The sequence below is a fragment of the Stegostoma tigrinum genome, chromosome 34, assembly GCF_030684315.1.
Source record: "Stegostoma tigrinum isolate sSteTig4 chromosome 34, sSteTig4.hap1, whole genome shotgun sequence".
Lineage (NCBI taxonomy): Eukaryota > Metazoa > Chordata > Chondrichthyes > Orectolobiformes > Stegostomatidae > Stegostoma > Stegostoma tigrinum.
Window position 1 is genome coordinate 17,577,234 of NC_081387.1, and position 18,190 is coordinate 17,595,423.

Consider the following 18,190-nt stretch of genomic DNA (forward strand, 5'->3'; position numbering starts at 1 on the left):
ACCTACAGTAGTGAGCCAAACACCAAAAGAACTGCAGATGCTGTAAACCAGGAACGAGAACAAAGTCACTGGAAAAGCCCAGCAGGTCTGGCAGCATCTGTGAAGGAAAAAAACAGAGTTAACGTTTCGGCTGTGGTGACCCTTCCTCAGAATGAGGACGTTCTGAGGAAGGGTCACTGGATCCAAAATGTTACCTCTGTTTTTTTCCTTCACAGATGCTGCCAGACCTACTGAGCTTTTCCAGCAACTTTGGTTTTGTACAATACTGAGCTCTTCAGCATTCCATGTGACAAGACATCAAGACATTCAGCACCTGAGCCTGATCTGCTGTTTAATTAGATGCCTCCGTTCAAGTACCTCAACTCCATCGTGCATCTTTCTGCCAAAACCCTGCGCTTTCCAAAGTATGGAATGTGCAAAGCAACATGGTTGTGTAGAGAATCATACAATCAGGAAGAAAGATATCATTCTCTGCAGTTATGACTGGAGGCCCAACCCTGTGTCAGGATTAAGGACAGGCGAGTAACTCACCTCCTGACTCCCCACTGTCTGTTCAACAACTACAAGGCACAAGTCAGGAGTGTGATGGGAAACTCTCCTCTTACTGGGAACAGTGTAGCTGCATGAACTCAAAAAGCTTGACACCATCTTGGACAAAGCAGCCCAGTTCATTGGCACCCCATTAACAAACATACAGTCCCTCTACCACTGATACTCAGTGGCAGCTGTGTAGATCATTTACAAGATGAACTGCAGAAATTCACCTAGGTTCCTTAGGCAGTACCTTCCAAACCTGCGATATCTACCATCTGGAAGGACAAGGGTAGCAGATACATGGGGACATCGCCATCTGCAAGTACTGCTCCAAACTGCACCCCATCCCGACTTAGAAGTATATCACTAATACTTCAGTGTCACTGAGTGACAATCCTGGAGCACTCTTCCTAAAGGCACGCTGGGTATTTTTACAAGCCAAGGACTGCAGCAGTACAAGAAGACAACTGAGCACTATCTTCCAAAAAGCAACTGAGGATGGGAAAAACGTGATGGCTAAGCCAGTGACACCTTCACATAGAGTCATACAGCGTGGAAACAGACCCATTTGTCCAATCCGTCTATGCCCACCAGAATCCCGAACAAAACTCATTCTGCTTGCCTGTGCTTGGCCCATTATCTGTCCAAACATTTTTTAATTCATGTACTTATCTAAATGTCTTTTAAACATTGTAACTGCATCTACATCAACCACTTCCTCTGGAGGTCATTCCATACACAACCACTCTGTGTAAAAAATTATTCTCCTCTCACCTTAAGAATAAAAGCTTGATTTGAGTTTTAAAGGAAGTAATCAAGAAGATGGATGAAGGCAGAGCTGCAGACATTGTTTTCTTGGATTTTAGTAAAGCCTTTGACAAGATTCCGTATCGTGGACTAACTAGTAAAGTTAGATCACATAGGATTCAGGGTGAGTTTTTTGCCAGTTGGATACAAAGTTGGCTTAATGGCAGGAGACAGCAAGTGATAGTGGAGAGTTTTTTTTTGGATTGGAGGCCTGTGATGCATGGTGTTCCACAGACATCATTGCTGGACACCCTTGTCTTGAAATCCCCCACCCTAGGGAAAAGACATTTGCTATTCATTTTATCTACACTGCTTACTATTTTACAAACCCCTTTAAAGTCACTTCTCAACCTCCCACCCTCCAGTGAAAAAAGTGCAATTATGTACCCTGTCCTTATAACTCAAATTCTCCATTCCTGGCAACATCCTGGTAAATGTCTTCTGAGCCCTCTCCAGCTTAATAATATCCTTTCTATAACAGGAGACCAGAACTGGACACTATATTCCAGAAAAAGCCTCAACAACATCCTACACAATATCAACATAACATGCCAACTCCTATGCTCAAAGGTCTAAGCAATGAAGGCAATGCATGCTAACCACCCACCCTATCTACATGTAACACAAACTTCAAAGCATTACATATATGAACCTTGGATTTCTCTGTTCTACAACATAACACAAGGCCTTTTAATTGTATTGTTATTGCCTTTGTTTGTTTTACCAAAATGCAATTCTTAACATTTATCCAAATTCAACTCTAATTGTTGCTCTTCAACCATCAAGACCTCTTTGTAATCTGAGATAACCTTCTTCATTGTCCATTATATCACCAATTTTGGTAATCTGCAAACTTACTAACTATGCCTTCTATATTCTCATCTAAATAATTTACATAAATGACAAGCAAAAGTGAACCCAATACCGATCTCTGTGAAACACTGCTGGTCACAGGTTTCTGGTCCATAAATCAACCCTCGACTATCATTTGCTGTCTCTTGCCGTTAATTTTGTATCCAATTGGCATGCTCACGCTGAATCCCATGTGATCTAACTTTACTAATTAGTCTACTGTACGGAATTTTGACAAAGATTTTACTGAAGTCCAAGAAAACACCATCTCCACTCTGCGTTCATCAATCTTCTTGGTTACTTCATCAAAAACTCAATCAAGTTTGTGGCACACAATTTCTTTTGCACAAAACCATGTTGACTATCACCAATCATCCTTGCCTTTCCACATACATATGGATCCTATCTTTAAGAATCACTTCGAACAACTTATCCACTACTGAAATCAGACTCACAGGTCTATAGTTCCCAGATGTCTTCGATCCCTTCTTAAACAATGGCACACGTTAGCCATTCTCCAGTCATTTGGAATATCACCTGTATTTGTAGATGATACAATTATTTCTATAAGGAGCCCGGCAACATACACCCTAACTTCTCACAAAGGCATGGGATGCACTAGATCAGATCCCGGAGATTCATCCACCTTTATATTTTCTAAGATCTCCAGCACTTCCTCTTCTGTAATGTGAACTGTTTTCAAAACATCAATATTTATTTCCCCAAGTTCTCTAGCCTCCATTTCTTTCTTCACAGTAAAAATAGCATAAAATATTTAATATCTCTCACATATCCCAAAGTTCAACACAAAAATGACCTCGTTGATCTTTAAGGGGCCATATTCTCCCTCCAGTTGCTCTCCTGCTCTTAATATACTTGTAGAATCTTTTCGGATTATTCTTATTGGTATTTGCCAAGGCTACCTCATATCCTATCTTTGCATTCCTGATCTCCCTGTTAAGAATGCTTCTACACTCTCTTACTCTTAGATTGTGCCCTCTTGTTCTAGATTCCCCAGTCAAGGGGAAACAGCCTCTCAGTCTCGACCCTGTCAGGCCATTTCAGAACCTTGTATGTCTCAAAGACATCACCCACTTATTCTTCTAAAGCACAGAGGACACCAGTGGAGAGAGGGAAAGAACTGAGACGAGGAGAATGTTCTTCATTCAAAGGATTGTTAACCTTTGAACTGAGAAAGAAACCCTCCATTTCAGCAGAGTTAAAGAGAAACCCACTGACCAAGAGACTGGGTGTGAGGCAGAATTAAACAAGGCAGAATAGGGAGGGTGGGGACGGGGGTGGGTCAGGTTTTTATGTCAGGAGCAAGGGTGAGCCAGGTAAAGGGTAAACCACCAGATTGAATTCACCCTCAATCATTTCAATAAAGAAAAGCACTGTAGTGCGGATTTGGTGAAGCACTCTATGGAAGAGAACAAACAGCAAAATATAACAACATAGATTGCACATTTTTCTTGGGCCACTTCTGGATCAGGTCTTGATTTCCGTGTAATGCACCAATTAAAATGTTTGCTTTGCTTGCAGCTCCTAATACTAAATGCAGTTCAGAATCAGTGCCCTCTCCTCTCCTGGCCCTTTACAATAATACAGGATGGTTGCCGTGTGTTAGCTGGGAATCATAAAGCGCGCAGGGAGAAACACTTAATCATTAATTGTCTGACAACCTGTTATTAACAGGGCACTTAAAACCCACAGTTTTGATCCAGTCTGTCCTGAAAGGATGATGTAACATATTGTTACTCCCAATCTTAAACACAGCCTGTCCCAGTTTCATCTGACTGTATTCCTTTCTCCTCCCCATCACCCGCTGCAAGGACGATGGGATGCAGTCACACACTTAGTCGTGACAAGGGAGGAGAGGCGGTCGTTTCATAAAGAAGAAACCACCAATGTATTTGTTGGTTCCTGTTGGAATGATTGAGGGGAAAGGAAGGTATCATTTCTTCCATCAGCACTTCATCCATATTAGTGCCAGCCTTAGATTGTTGGTTAAATCAAAGAATTTCATTTCAAGTCAGACTTCAGCCCATAATCCAATCTGGAGCATTGCTGAGGCAGTGCAACACTAATGGAATATTGTTTTTATTTTTGAATGAAGCATTAAAGATTTACCTGACTTCAGAGATGGACATAAGTGATGCCATAGCACTGTCTGTGGTGCAACGAAGGGAATATTTATCACACTAGCAAATTCATTCCAATGCTGTTTGCTGCTGCATTTGCTGCATTACAGTAGCTAACGACAAAGTTCCTTCATTTGGTGTAATAAGAATTGAGACACCTTGAGGTTGTGAAAGGCACTAAATCAGTGCAAGACTTTCATTTGCTAAATCGATATAATTAACAAAGGATGCAAATTGATCAGAAAAAAAATGTTTTGAGCAATGAACAGTTAGCTGGAATGTGCTGCCTGAAAGTGTGGTGAAGTTAGTTTCAATTAAAGCAGTCAACTGGGAGCTAGGTTGCTTTCTGGAAATGAATGGCTTTGGGGGAAAGGAAGAAGAATGACATGGAGTGAATTGCTTGCTCAGAGAATTTGTGAGGACTCAAAGCTGAGTGACCTCTGTGCCATAACAATTCTGTGATCTTGGTGTTCTGAAGAGTGGTCATTGGACCCGAAACGTTGACTCTGCTTTGTCTCCACAGTTGCCATCATACCTGCTGACTTTCTCCTGCTGTATCTGTGGCAGTGGTTCTGAGATAAGGGGTCCCATGGTGGAGGGGATGGAGGATGATGGGAAGATGCAGGAATATCCTCGGCTCCCTCTTCAGACATCTATTATCTGATAAATCTCAGTATGATTTGCAAATTGTATTATGATCTCAATACTTAATATAGTTATATCAAATCAAATTGCACCCAGGCAATTATGATGATATAACTATTTCACACAGACTTTCAGATTGAGAATTTGACACATGGGTGGGGAATGAAACTAGTAGAATGATAATAGGGAACAGATATGTAATGTGATGTAGGGGTAAATATGGAGAGTGTGTTTAGATAGATTCATCGTAAAGATGGATTACATAGCTCGATATTTGATATGGAAGGCTCATTCTTAGACAGTAGTAGGTCACACACAACTGACTTCTGTGATTAAATGTCATTCTCCCGCATAAGAGCTTCCAACTTATTCACTGCTTTGCCAGCATATCTAATATATCAGGAGTCTAAAATATTGACCATTCATTAAAACCTGACTGTCTGCTTCAAATTGACAGCTTTAGTGGGGAGCTAATATTTATTGACCCTATTCAATTATCCCTGAGTAGTGATTAATGATACAATAATAAACAGAGAGCTTTAATCTGCATCTAACACAGACTAGTCACAACGTCTGTCACCAGAACACAGTCCATCAAAATAACAGTCCATCCATCATTACAAAATTGTATCCACCGTTACAACATACAATCATTACCATAACTCATAGCCCATCATCACAACACACAGCCTGCCACCTCAATTCGACCCATCATCATAACTGAGGGTGTCTCCACGACTAAGAGACAATCTAACACCACAACACATAGTCTATTACTACAAGACATCATCCATCATTACAACACTGACAGTGTGTTGTGGTGACGGACCGTGTTGTGATGGATTGTGTATTGTGGTGTTTGTTGTAATGATTAACATTGTGTCGTGATGTTAGTCTATCATTACAACTACTAGTCAATGCACACACCATAACAAAAAAATGAAGTTTATGACCAAAAAACACAGTATAGCATCACAACAGGATGTCAGTTTCAACAAGGAGTCCATCACCAGGACACACAGTCCATCATCACCACACACCACAGTCCGTTACCCACAACATACAGACTATTATCACAAAACACAGACCATGACCACAAGGCACAGTCCATCACCACAACACATAGGCGATCATCACAAAATACAGATCATGACCACAAGACACAGTCCATCATCATAGCACACAGTTCAGCATCCCAATGCGCAGACCATCGTCACAAACCACAGTCCATCAACAAAACACAATCCTTCATCACAACACTCGTAAACACCACAACACAGCACACCATTGCAAAATACAGTCCATGATCAAAGTAAACAGTGTGAAATCGTAACATACAGTTTGTCATCACAATGCGAAACCCAATACCATAATGCATTACATTTTCAAAACATAGTCCATTATCAGAAAAGAACATAACCCACAGACCATCTTGACAACACACAATTATCGCAACACAGAGTCCAACATCACAACACAGAGTCCAACATCACAACACAGAGTCCTACATCACAACATGGATAAGCATCTCAACACACAGTCAACAATCAATTCACACATTCTGTTATCACAACACGCATTCCGTTACTACAAAACATCTTCCATCATCACAACACACAGCTGAACACCACAACACAGAATTGATCATGACAACACATGTTTCACTGCCATAACACGAAGTCCTTCGTCACAAGTTACAATTTGGTGCAGTCTGTGAGCACAACACACAGTGCAACAGCAGAACATGCAGACAATCCAGGGCTGTTATCATAACACACTCCATCAACACAGAACAACTATAAGAACAGAGCACATTATTATAACACCGGCTATTATCATATAACATCAGCAATTTATCATAATACACAGTCCATAATAACACACAGTCCATCATTACACCTCACAGTTCATCACGTGAACATAAAATTTCATCATCAAAAACACAGTTCATCAACACAACACATTCAAACATGACAACATATAGGATATGGACACAACAAAGCCGACCACAGCAATATATAATCCATTTTCATACACAGTCTGTCAACGCAAAGACCAGTATATTATCAAAACACAGTCTATTACATCACACAATCCTTCATCACAAACAGTCCATCATCATAACACACATTCTATATCGAACGTTGAACAGTACAGGCCCCTACAGCCCACGATGGTGTGCCATTCAGGGTAGATCAATCTACCCTGCATACCCTACATTTCACTATCCTTCATGTGCCTATCCCAGAGTAGCTTAGAAGTCTATAAACTTTCTGGCTCTACTATCACTGCTGGCAGCACATTCCACATGTCCACCGCTCTCTGTGTAAAGAACCTACCTCTGACATCTCCCCACATCTTCCTTCACTCACCTCAAAATTAAGCCCCCTCGTAATAGTCATTTCCACCCTGGGTAAAAGTCTCTGACTATCCACTCTATCTATGCCTCTCATCATCTTGTACACCGCTATCAAGTCGCCTTTTATCCTTTTTCGCTACTGTGAAAAAAGTTCTAGCTCCCGCAACCTTCCCTCATGTGACCTGCCCTCCAGTGCAGGCAGCATCCTAGTAAATCTCCTTTGCACCCTTTTTAAAGCTTCCACAGCTTTCCTATAATGAGGTGACCAGAACTGGACACAATATTCCAAGGGTGGTCTGACCAGAGTTTTACAGAGCTGCAGCATAACCTCAAGGATCTTAAACTCAATTCCCCTGCCAATGAAACCCAACATACCATATTGCCTACTTTACAACCCTATTAACTTGGGTAGCAACTTTGAGGGATCCCTGGACTTCGACCCCAAGATCTCTTTGTTCCTCCACACTGCCGAGAATCCTGCTATTCACCCTGTATTCTGCATTCAAATTCAACCTTCCAAATGAATCACTTCACACTTTTCTGGGTTGCTTACTTGCTCAGCTCTGCATCCTGTCACTGTCCCATTGCAACCTACAACAACCCTCCACACTGTCCACATCTCCACTAACCTCCGTGTCATCGTCAAACTTACTAAGCTACCCTTCCACTTCCTCATCCAAGTCTTTTATTTTGATCACAAAGAACAATTGTACCAGAACAGATCCCTGCGGAATACCACTGGTCACCGAGCTCCAGGCTGAATACTTTCCATCTACTACCACCCTCTGTCTTCTGTTGGACGGCCAGCTTTGTATCCAGACAGTCAAATTTCCCTGAATTCCATGCCTCCTTACTTTCTGAATAAGACTACCATGTGGATCCTTATCAAATGCCGTGCCAAAATCCATTCACAACACCACATCCACTGCTCTCTCTTCATCAATGTGTTTTGTCAAATCCTGAAAGAATTCAATAAGGCTTGTGAGGCATGACCTGCCCCTCACAAAGCCATCTTGACTATTTCTAATCAAACTGTGCTTTTCAAAATAATCATCAATATTATCTCGCAGAATCCTCTCCAATAATTTGCCCACACAAGAAGTAAGACTGACTGGTCTGTAATTCCCAGGATTATCCCTATTCCCTTTCTTGAACAAGGGAATGACATTTGTCACCCTCCGATCATCTGGTACTACTCCAGTGGACAGTGAGGATGCAAAGATCATTGCCAAAGGGGCAGCAAGCTTTTCCACACCTTGGGTATATCCCGTCTGGCCCAGGGGACTTATCTATCCTCATGTTTTTCAAAATTTCTCGCACATCCTCCTTCCTAACATCAACCTGTTCGAACATATCTGCCTGTTTCATGATGTCCTCACAAACGTCAAGGTCCCTCTCACTGGTGAAAACTGAAGCAAAGTATTCATTAAGGACCTCCCCTATCTCCTCTGACTCTGTGTACAAATTCCCTCCACTATCCCTGATTGGCCCTACCCTCACTCTGGCCATCGTCCTGTTCCTCACATAAGCTTATGTGGGGTTTTCCTTGATCCCACCTGCCAAGGTTTTCTCATACCTGCTTCTAGCTCTGCTAAGTCCATTCTTCAATTCCTTCCTGGCTACCTTGTAGACTTCTAGAACCCTGTCCAATTCTTGTTTCCTCAATTTTAAGTAAGCTGCCTTCTTCTTCTTGACTAGGTACACCACATGTCTTATCATCCAAGGTTCCTTCACCTTACCATCCTTTCCTTGCCTCAGTGTGACAAACTTATCCAGTACCTGTAGCAACTGCTCCTGAAACAACCCCCACATTTCTGTTGTGCATTTCCCTGAGATCATCTGATCCCAGTTGGTGCTCTGTACTTCTTGCCTAATGGCATTGTAATTCCCCCTCCCCCAATTAAATACATTCCCATAATTGTCTGCTCCTATCCCTCTCCATGACTATAGTAAAGGTCAGGGAGTTGTGATCACCGCCACCAAAATACTCTCCCACCGAGAGATCTGACACCTGGCCTGGTGCATTGCCAAGCACCAAATCCAATATGACCTCCCCTCTAGTCGGCCTGTCTACATATTGAGTCAGCAATCCTACCTGGACACATCTGACAAAATCTGCTTTATCCAGACTACTTGCACTTGGGAAGTTCCAGTCTATAGTAGGGAAGTTGAAGTCACCCATGACAACAACCCTATTACTTCTGCACCTTTCCAAAATCTGTCTCTCAATCTGTTCCCCAGTGTCTCTGTTGCTACGGGGTCCATAGAAAAATCCTAATAAAGTGACTGCTCCTTTCCGATTTCTGACTTCCACCCATACTAACTCAGTGGACAAACCCTCCTCCACAACCTCCCCTTCTGCAGCTGTGGTACCATCCCTGATTAGCAATGCCACTCCCCCACCTCCTGTACCTCCCTCCCTATTTCTTTTGAAGCATCTACACCCCGGGACATCCAACGACCATTCCTACCCCTGCATTATCCAAGTCTCAACATTCTATCATCACAATGACAACTCGAAGTCCAACATCACCATACAGAGTCCATCTTCAAAGCACACTATTCACTATCACAACAACACACAGTCCATTGCCACAACCCATCAATCTTAAAAGCGTACCTGTTTTTTTTCTGTGTTTTGAAATTATGACGGGAAATGGAAAAAGAACCGTTCTAAACAAAACAAGGATTGTTGCAAGTCGTCCAGAGGTAAATAAGCCAGCAAAGGCAGCTCACAGAGAAGATGAAGGCATTCTGGAGTATTTATTTTATTGAAAGCAGAGTTCTGATGAGGAAGAAGAGATCTCCTCACAGATCTGCAAACAAAGAATGGATGTTTGCTTATCAAATCATGGTAGTGCCACATATTCTAAGGAGATATTGCGAGTAACATATGAAACTCCTATGGCAGAGTATATGGGAATTTGGAAAATCAATAAATAAGTAGATGGCCAAGATTTCATAAAGATGTACAGTTCTCTTTATACCTGTCATATACTTCAGACAGTAGTAAACCTTAACATGTAATTTGACCAGACCTTTGATACCCACACTATTTTTAAAGAACTATTTAGTTGGGTGTTAGTAGATTGTGTTGGGCTATTACTGAAGATGAAAGCAATACATAATTATATCCTTATAATGAATGATATGTCAACCTGATTCCCAGAAGCTATTCCTTTAATGATGATTACTACTTGGGTAGAAATGGAAAAGTTAATTCAGTTGTTTTTCCTCAATATGGATTTGTGGTACAATCTGGCCCAGGAAGTCATTAGATTTGGGTGTACAGTAATTTAAGTCAGCTGTTGAACATACATAAACATAGGGAGCTTTGGAAAGATGCCTTCAGACTCTCAAAAACATGGCTCAGGCATACTTTTACAAAAACCCACAGTGTATCCTAAATTAGTGGATAGTGGTTCGGTTGGTGAGGGAAACAATGAGGTGATTGCACACTATCTCCAGGACACTATGATCTGTGATAGAGGTATCACCCTCAAGCGACATGGGCAGGTGAAAGGGAACAAGAAGGTGGAGCAGGGTGACAAAAAGGCTGCTTTAAGTTGCACACTGGAACTACTGTGTGAGCAGTCAGAGACCTCTGATGAAACCCATAGTTGCTTGTGAGCTTGGTAGATTATCCAACAAAGATGCTGTTATTGAGTATTTATTGGACACAGAGAAATAAATTATAGAGACTGTAACATACATTAAAAATCTTAATGAGGTGAATGAGCTAAATCTGACTGACAATCCAGCCTGGAGAAATTATAAGGCAAACACAAAAGGTAACAAGTATGAACACTTGCATGGTGCTTCTATTTTCTGGCCTGCAGTTGGTTTGGAAATTAATGGTTGACAGAAATTTTGTTACCCCCACATCTGCGCCAGTGTCTTGTCGAGATGTGCTATATGAAAAGGAGAGAGACTGAAGCTTACCATCAATGTGCAAAATCTTTCAAAGAAGATGGTGTAATTATACTGAATGGGATTAAAGAAGAAATAACAGATCTCCAAAGGAAAATGGAGGAAAGAAAATTCAAAGTTGAACTATTGAAGAAAACAAAGAAGCTGAAGGCAACAGAATCTGTATCAAAATCTGCACTTACTCAAGAAATTGCAGGGCCATTGACCCAGAAGCCCAAAGAAAGTAAAGTAGCCACTGGCAAGATACTGAATGGATATTCGAGCATTTTGAATGCAGCAAATGCACAGTCATTATCATCTTCCACATCCACTGCAACTAGGAAAGTTTGTAAACCTGCTTTTGGTGTCACCAAATCAGCTCTTACAGAAAGTGGAGAGAAATCTGAGGCTTACAAATTCCTCTTCACATCCCATAGCTCAGCCAAGCACTTAAGGGAGGAAAAACCCAGCTGGATCACACACACAGCTTACTATTCAATGAGAAGGCCAACATTACTTCAAAAAATGACTTTGGTTCATTTAAATTGATTCAATGTTTTGAGAATACACATCTATTAAAGTTGATTTGGGAGAAGTTCTTAAATCAAATGTTGCATTATATGTCCACGTTTCTAGAAAGACTCACACCAACATGGAAGGGAGCACAAGAGGACTTGAAAGTTTCACAGGCAAAAATGAAAAAAATGGGCAGATAAACATTCAGCAACAGGAATGTTTCAACAGGAGGTAAATACTGGGATTGTTGACTTTGGAAGGTAAACCTCAAAGAGAAATTCAGCGATCCATATAAAGTAGTTTGGCGTGTTAGTAAAGTGATTTCTCTGACAACAATACCTAATCATAGGAAAAAGAATTGGTTATGTTAGATAGACTTGTTGAAAAGTTATTATTGTAGGAGAAAGGGTAAGGAAGAACAATCATGACAATATGTTTGGAAGATAATAGCGATAATAAGAAGTAGGAGGAGACAGACAATTATCAAAGTGAACCTCTTAGAGTTCAACTAGCTAATACAGAAATACTGGGATATTTACATATGTTCTCATATTTATAAGGCGGGGGATCTTATAAAACTACTGAGGAAGTATAAGTTAATACACAGATATATCTCGATGTACTACTAGAGAGACAAGGTGTGCATGTATGAGTGTCAGGACCAATAAAACAATATCCTTATCAGTTGGGCCCAGAAAAACAAGTGCAAGTGGAAATAGAGATTCAGAACATCTAGAAAGCCACTTGATTGAACCCAGTCAAAGCAGTTGGATGTTCATCAATAGTGTTACCTCCTTAACCAGATGGATCAACTAGATTCTGTAGAAGGTTATAGAACGCACGAGATTATAGAAGGGAAATACAGGCACAAAGACAGATCCATACTCAATTTTATAGTTAGAAGACTGTACTGGCAATGTCTCATTTCTTTTTAAGGGGTATTGGCAAATTCCACTAACATCAAAGAAACATCCACTTTTGATTCAGCAAATGTTATATGCTGTTGTGGGGGTATAGTCTCTCAGGGGAATGTAACAGCAGCTGGCTCCACTGTACAACAGGATTGGGCAAGATCCAAATGAATGACAGTGGTAGGAGACTTGCTAGTTGGGGGCAAGTGTTTATGTAGCCACGTTCAAGACTCCAGGATGGTATGTTGCCTCTCTGGTGCCAACATCAAGGAAGTCTCTGAGCAGTTGCATAAAATTCTTGACGGGAAGGGTGAGCAGCCAGAGGTTTTGTGCACATTGATACCAATAACAGAGGTAGAAAGAGGGATGACGTCCTGCCTAGTGAGTACTGGGAGTTAGGAAAAAGGCTGAAAAGCAGAACCTCGAGGATAGTAATCTCTGGGTTACTACCAGCAGCATGTGCTAGTGAGGCAAGGAACAGAAAGATAGGAGCGATGAATGAGTAGTTAAGGAGATGGTGCAGGGGGCAGGGTTTCAGGTTCTTGGATCATTGGCAACTCTTCTGGGGCAGAGGTGACCTGCACAAGAGGGATGGGTTACACCTAAACTGGAAGGGAGCCAATATCCTTGCAGGAAAGTTTGCTAGTGCTACTCTGCAGGATTTAAATTAGAGTGTCAGGGAGCAGGGAACCGGAGCAGCAGATCAGCAAGTGGAGGGATTGAGGGGAAGGTACATGTTAGGACCAGTAAATCAGAAAGAAAGGACAGGCACAGACAGGTGAATGAACATTGTAGTACTAATGGGTGAAGTGTGTTTACTTCAATGCAACAGTATTATAAATAAGGCAGATGAGCTTAGAGCCTGGATCAGCACATGGGAGTATATTGTTGTGGTCAATACAGAGTCTTAGTTAAAAGAGGGGCAGGACTGGCTGCTCGGCATTCCAGAGTTTCATTGTTTTAGACAAAATAGAGAGGAACGTAAAAGATATGGAGGAATTGCATTACTAATTGGGGCAAATGTTATATCTGCACTCAGAGGATATACTGGACGGCTCATCCTCTGAGGCAATATGGGTACAGCTCAAAAATAAGATGGGTGCATTCACTCTAATAGTATTACGCTATATTCCTCTCAATTGCCACTGAGACATTGAGGCAAATTATGGAAAGATGCAATAAAAACTCAGTTGTCATAGCGGGTGACTTTAATTTTCCCAACATTGAGTGTAACTCTCTTAGACCAAGAGGCTTAGACAGTGCAGACTTTGTTAAGTGCATCCAAGAGGGTTTCTTGAAACAGGATGTGTGTAGTGGAATGATAAGGATGGCAAGGTAAGGGGCCGTTGGATAATAAGGAGGTTGTGAATTTAGTCAAAAGGGGAAAAGAAGCATATGTGAGGTTTAGGAAGCTAAAATGGGACAGGACCCATGAGAAATATAAAGAAAGCAGGAAAGACATAAAGCAGGGAATTAGGAAAGCAAGATGGGGTCAGGAAATGATCTTGGTAAGTTGGGTTAAAGGGAATCCCATGGCATTCTACATGTACATTAAAAACAAGAGGATAGCAAGGGACAAGGTAGGACTACTCAAGGATAAAAGATGGAACTTGTGCTTGGAGGCAGAGGATGTGGGTGAGATCCAAAATGAGTACTTTGCATCAGTATTCACCCAGGAGAAGGATAAGGAGGATAGTCAGATTTGTGTGCAGCATGCTAATCTGCTACAGCATTTTGAGATCAAGAAAGAAGTGGTGTCAGGCCTTTTGAAGATAAAAGTGTATATATCCTCAGGGCCCGAGGGTAGCTACACAGGTACACAGAGGCAAGAGAAGAGATTGCTGAGGCCTTGATCATTAGCCATTGGCGAGGTCCCAGAGGACTGGCGAGTAGCAAATGTTGTTTCTTCATTCGCGAAGGGAATGGGGACAATCCAGGAAATTGCAGACTGGTGATTGTCACTTTGGTGGTTGGAAAACTATTGGAAAGAATTCTGAGCGATAGGGTTTACACGCATTTGCAAAAAGATAGACTAATTAAGGACAGTCAACATGGATTTGTGCAGGGCAGGTCATGTCTTAGTAACTTGATTGAATTTTTCAAGGAGGTGAAAAGGTGTTTCATGTACATAGAGTTGTAGATGTTATCTACATGGGTTTTAGTAAGGCTTTCGACAAGGTCCCTCATGGTAGACTTATCCAGAAGATTAAGATGCATGGGATCCATGGTGACGGATTCAGCATTGGCTTGCCTATGGAAAGCAGAAGGTAGTGGTGGAAGGGTGTTTTTCTGGCTGGAGGTCTGTAACTAGTGATGGTTCACAGGAATGTGTACTGAGATCTCTACAGTTTGTAATACAGATAAATGACTTGGATGAAAATGTAGATGGTTGGGTTAGAAGGTTTGCAGACAACACAAAGATCGGTAGACATGTGGATAGTGTAGAAGGTTGTAAAAGGATACAGCAGGATAAAGATCAGTTGCAGACATGGGCGGAGAAATGGCAGAAAGAGTTTAACCCAGGTAAATGAGAGGTGCTGCACTTTGGGAGAGCAAATGTTAAGGAGAAGTATACTGTTAATGGCACAACCCTGTGACAGTACTGATATACTGAAGGATCTTGAAGTTCAAGTCCATAGCTCCTTGAAAGTGGCCACACAAGTAGATAGGGTGGTAAAAAAGGCATATGGCATGCTTGCCCTTTATTGGTTGGGGAATCGAGTACAAGAGTCAGGAAGTCATGTTGCAGCTTTATAAGACCGCATTTGACCGCATTCATAAGACCGTTAGACCACACTTGGAGAGTTGCGTTTAATTCTAGTCACCAAATTACAGGAAGGATTTGGAAGCTTTGGAGAGGGTGCAGAAGAGATTAACCAGGACGATGCCTGGATTAGAGGGTATGAGCTATAAGGAGAGGCTAGAAAAACCTGGGTTGTTTTCTCTGGAGTGGAGGAGGGGAGACTTGACAGAAGTCTATAAAATTACGAGATGCATAAATGAGGTTGACAGTCAGAATCTTTTTCCCAGAGTTGAAATGTCTAAAACTAGGGGGCATTCATTTAAAGTGACATAAGAGAAATTCAAAGGAGATGTGAGGGGCAAGTTTTTTTTTACACAGAGAATGGCAGGAGCTGGAATGAGCTGGCAGGGGTGGAGATTGACGCAGCTATAATAGCGGTTTTTAAGGGACTTTCAGATAAGCACATGAATGTGCAAGAATGGAGGAATATGGACCAAGGGCAGGCACAAGGGATTAGTTTAATTTGTACAACATCATGGGCTGAAGGGCCTGTTCCTGAGCTTTACTATTCTATGTTCTATGTTGTAAATGTGCTATCCCAATGTTGTTTGACCTAGTTGGGTTAAAGAATTGCCCAAGTAATTCCAAAGGTTTATGAATCAAGTTGTAATGAAGTTTAGTAACTGTGTACATTATTTAGATGATGCTATGGTGTATAGTAACACATGATAAGAACATGTGAGACAAGTTAAAAATTTGTTTAAGCAGTTACAGTTGGCTGGCTTAAAAATACACTTAGCCAAAAGTGAATTTGGAAAAGCAAGAGTAACTTACCTAGGACATATCGTCGGCCAAGGAGAAGTGTTGCCAAGGACAGCGAAGGTGAAGACTTTAATGGGAATCCCTGTTCCTAAAACTAAACAAGAAATGATGAGATTTTTAGGAATGTGTGGGTTTTACTGGAAATTTGTGCATTATTTCAGCACAATGGCTGTGCCTTTACCAAATTTGTTAAAGAGATAACTGAATGTGGTATGGTCAGCGGAGTACCAGGCTGCCTTTGAGAAGATGAAGACAACCTTAATAAATGAGCCACTGTTGGCTGCACATGATATTTCCAGACAATTCAAAACAGCAATTGATGCAACGATGAGGGGGTAGGTGCAGTTTTGTGACAGTATGATCAGTTGGGAATAGAGAGGCCATGGGGTACCTCTCTAGATTCTAAAACAGTACCAGAAGATGTACTCTACCATAGAAAACTATACTTTGGGATTATTCTTGACTCTTCAGCGCTTTCATGTCTATGTCCAACACAGTAACAAGTAAATGCTAAATTTACATTGATCATAATCTATTGGCCTTCATTGAAGTGTTTAATACTCTCAATACAAGATTATTCAAATGAATCCGTCTTTGTGACCATTTTGTGTAAAAATGATTCACATTGCTGGAAAAGATAATGTAAAGATCAATGCATTGTCCCCTGTATAAAATATTGGAATAAATCAAATGATCTGGAATGCTAGATTTGTACAAGGTTGTATAAGCGTAAAGATGAATAGATATAAGTCTTGTGCATTGTTGAGCATGTATTATATATTTTGTAGTGAAAGCATTTTGAAAATAGTGTTCTACCTCATTAGGGTGGAGACATGTGAAGAGTGTAATTGATTTTATTTTGTTGTATTTTGCATTGTGGACTGAAATGGGAAAAGGACTGCTTTAAAAACCAAATGTTGTGGAAAGGGTTTCTGCTCTTTTTAATAATACTCATTATCAATGTTATTCACACTGCTGTTTGTTCAAGTATTTGGGGAAGAACTGCAATGGCCTACAGCTGGGGTACAAATGTAGATTCTGCTAGTATGAGGTAGCTAATTCATCTATGGAATTGTGACCAGTTTTCAATGACAAAAGACCTTTTGCCTGACAACTGTTATGTGATTGGCTTGCAGGGAACTGAAGGGTGGGAATTTTTGGTCAGAAACCATTGGATTGCCAGAAGGAAGATGCTGTGCTTCTCTGTGCCAAAAAAAATTGGTTTATTCCCCTGATTAGTTGCTGCAAGTTATATCTTTTGGCTGATTCAAAGACTTCGTAGTTGTGAATCAGTTGCTCTATGGCTCCTGGAAGAAAGCGCAAGTAACTGGAGAAGAAAAAATAAATGAACAAGAAGTTTTGACAAGCCAAAAAGATTATTTCAGTCAACCCTGTCATTGAACCCCCTTCACAATCCTTCCCTCTACCCATAACACCAATGTGTTTTGACTGTCTCTTTCTGTATGTCTCTGTAAGAACATTGTTCAAGAGGTTTGGAGAATTCACAGTAGAGTTACATGTTAATGATTCATAGGTATGTACTCGAAGCTGGAATCTATTTGTTTATAACAAAAGTAATTCTTGATAAGTGTGGAAAACTTTAAGGTTTTAGAGTAGATTTATTGTGGATGTTGTGTTTGGTTGGTTCGCCAAGCTGGTTAGTTGATCCCAAGACGTTTCATCACCCTGCTGGGTAACATCATCAGTGCAGCCTCCAATGAAGCGCTGTTGTGTTTTCCCGCCTGTCATTTGAACTCTGGTGTTCATTGAACTGGATTACTTCACTTTCAGTTTTCTTTGTGATAGAGTGTATACGGGGTCTAACTCTATGTGTTTATTGATGGTTTTCTTAGGGGAGAACCAGGCTTCCAGGAATTCCCATGCTTCTGTCTGCTTTGCCTGTCCCAAGATCCTGGTGTTGTCCCAATCGAATTGGTGGTTTTCCTTATCT

The 18,190-nt window shown here is 41.1% G+C and overlaps 1 protein-coding gene and 1 pseudogene across 17 annotated transcripts in view; one reads left to right on the plus strand and one right to left on the minus strand.

Annotated features, from left to right (window-relative positions):
* The window catches only part of LOC125446329 (ras/Rap GTPase-activating protein SynGAP-like), a 746,401-nt gene that overhangs the window by 395,595 nt on the left and 332,616 nt on the right, over window positions 1-18,190 (minus strand). For 2 of the 17 annotated variants that reach the window (XM_048519816.2, XM_048519815.2), the window contains exon 2: window positions 16,252-16,333. The exons of the other annotated variants lie outside the window; for them this stretch is intronic. The gene's annotated coding sequence lies outside the window, so the exon portion shown is untranslated. The remainder of the gene's footprint in view (window positions 1-16,251; window positions 16,334-18,190) is intronic. 17 annotated transcript variants of the gene reach the window in all.
* On the plus strand, window positions 10,813-11,796 carry LOC125446513 (replication termination factor 2-like; annotated as a pseudogene).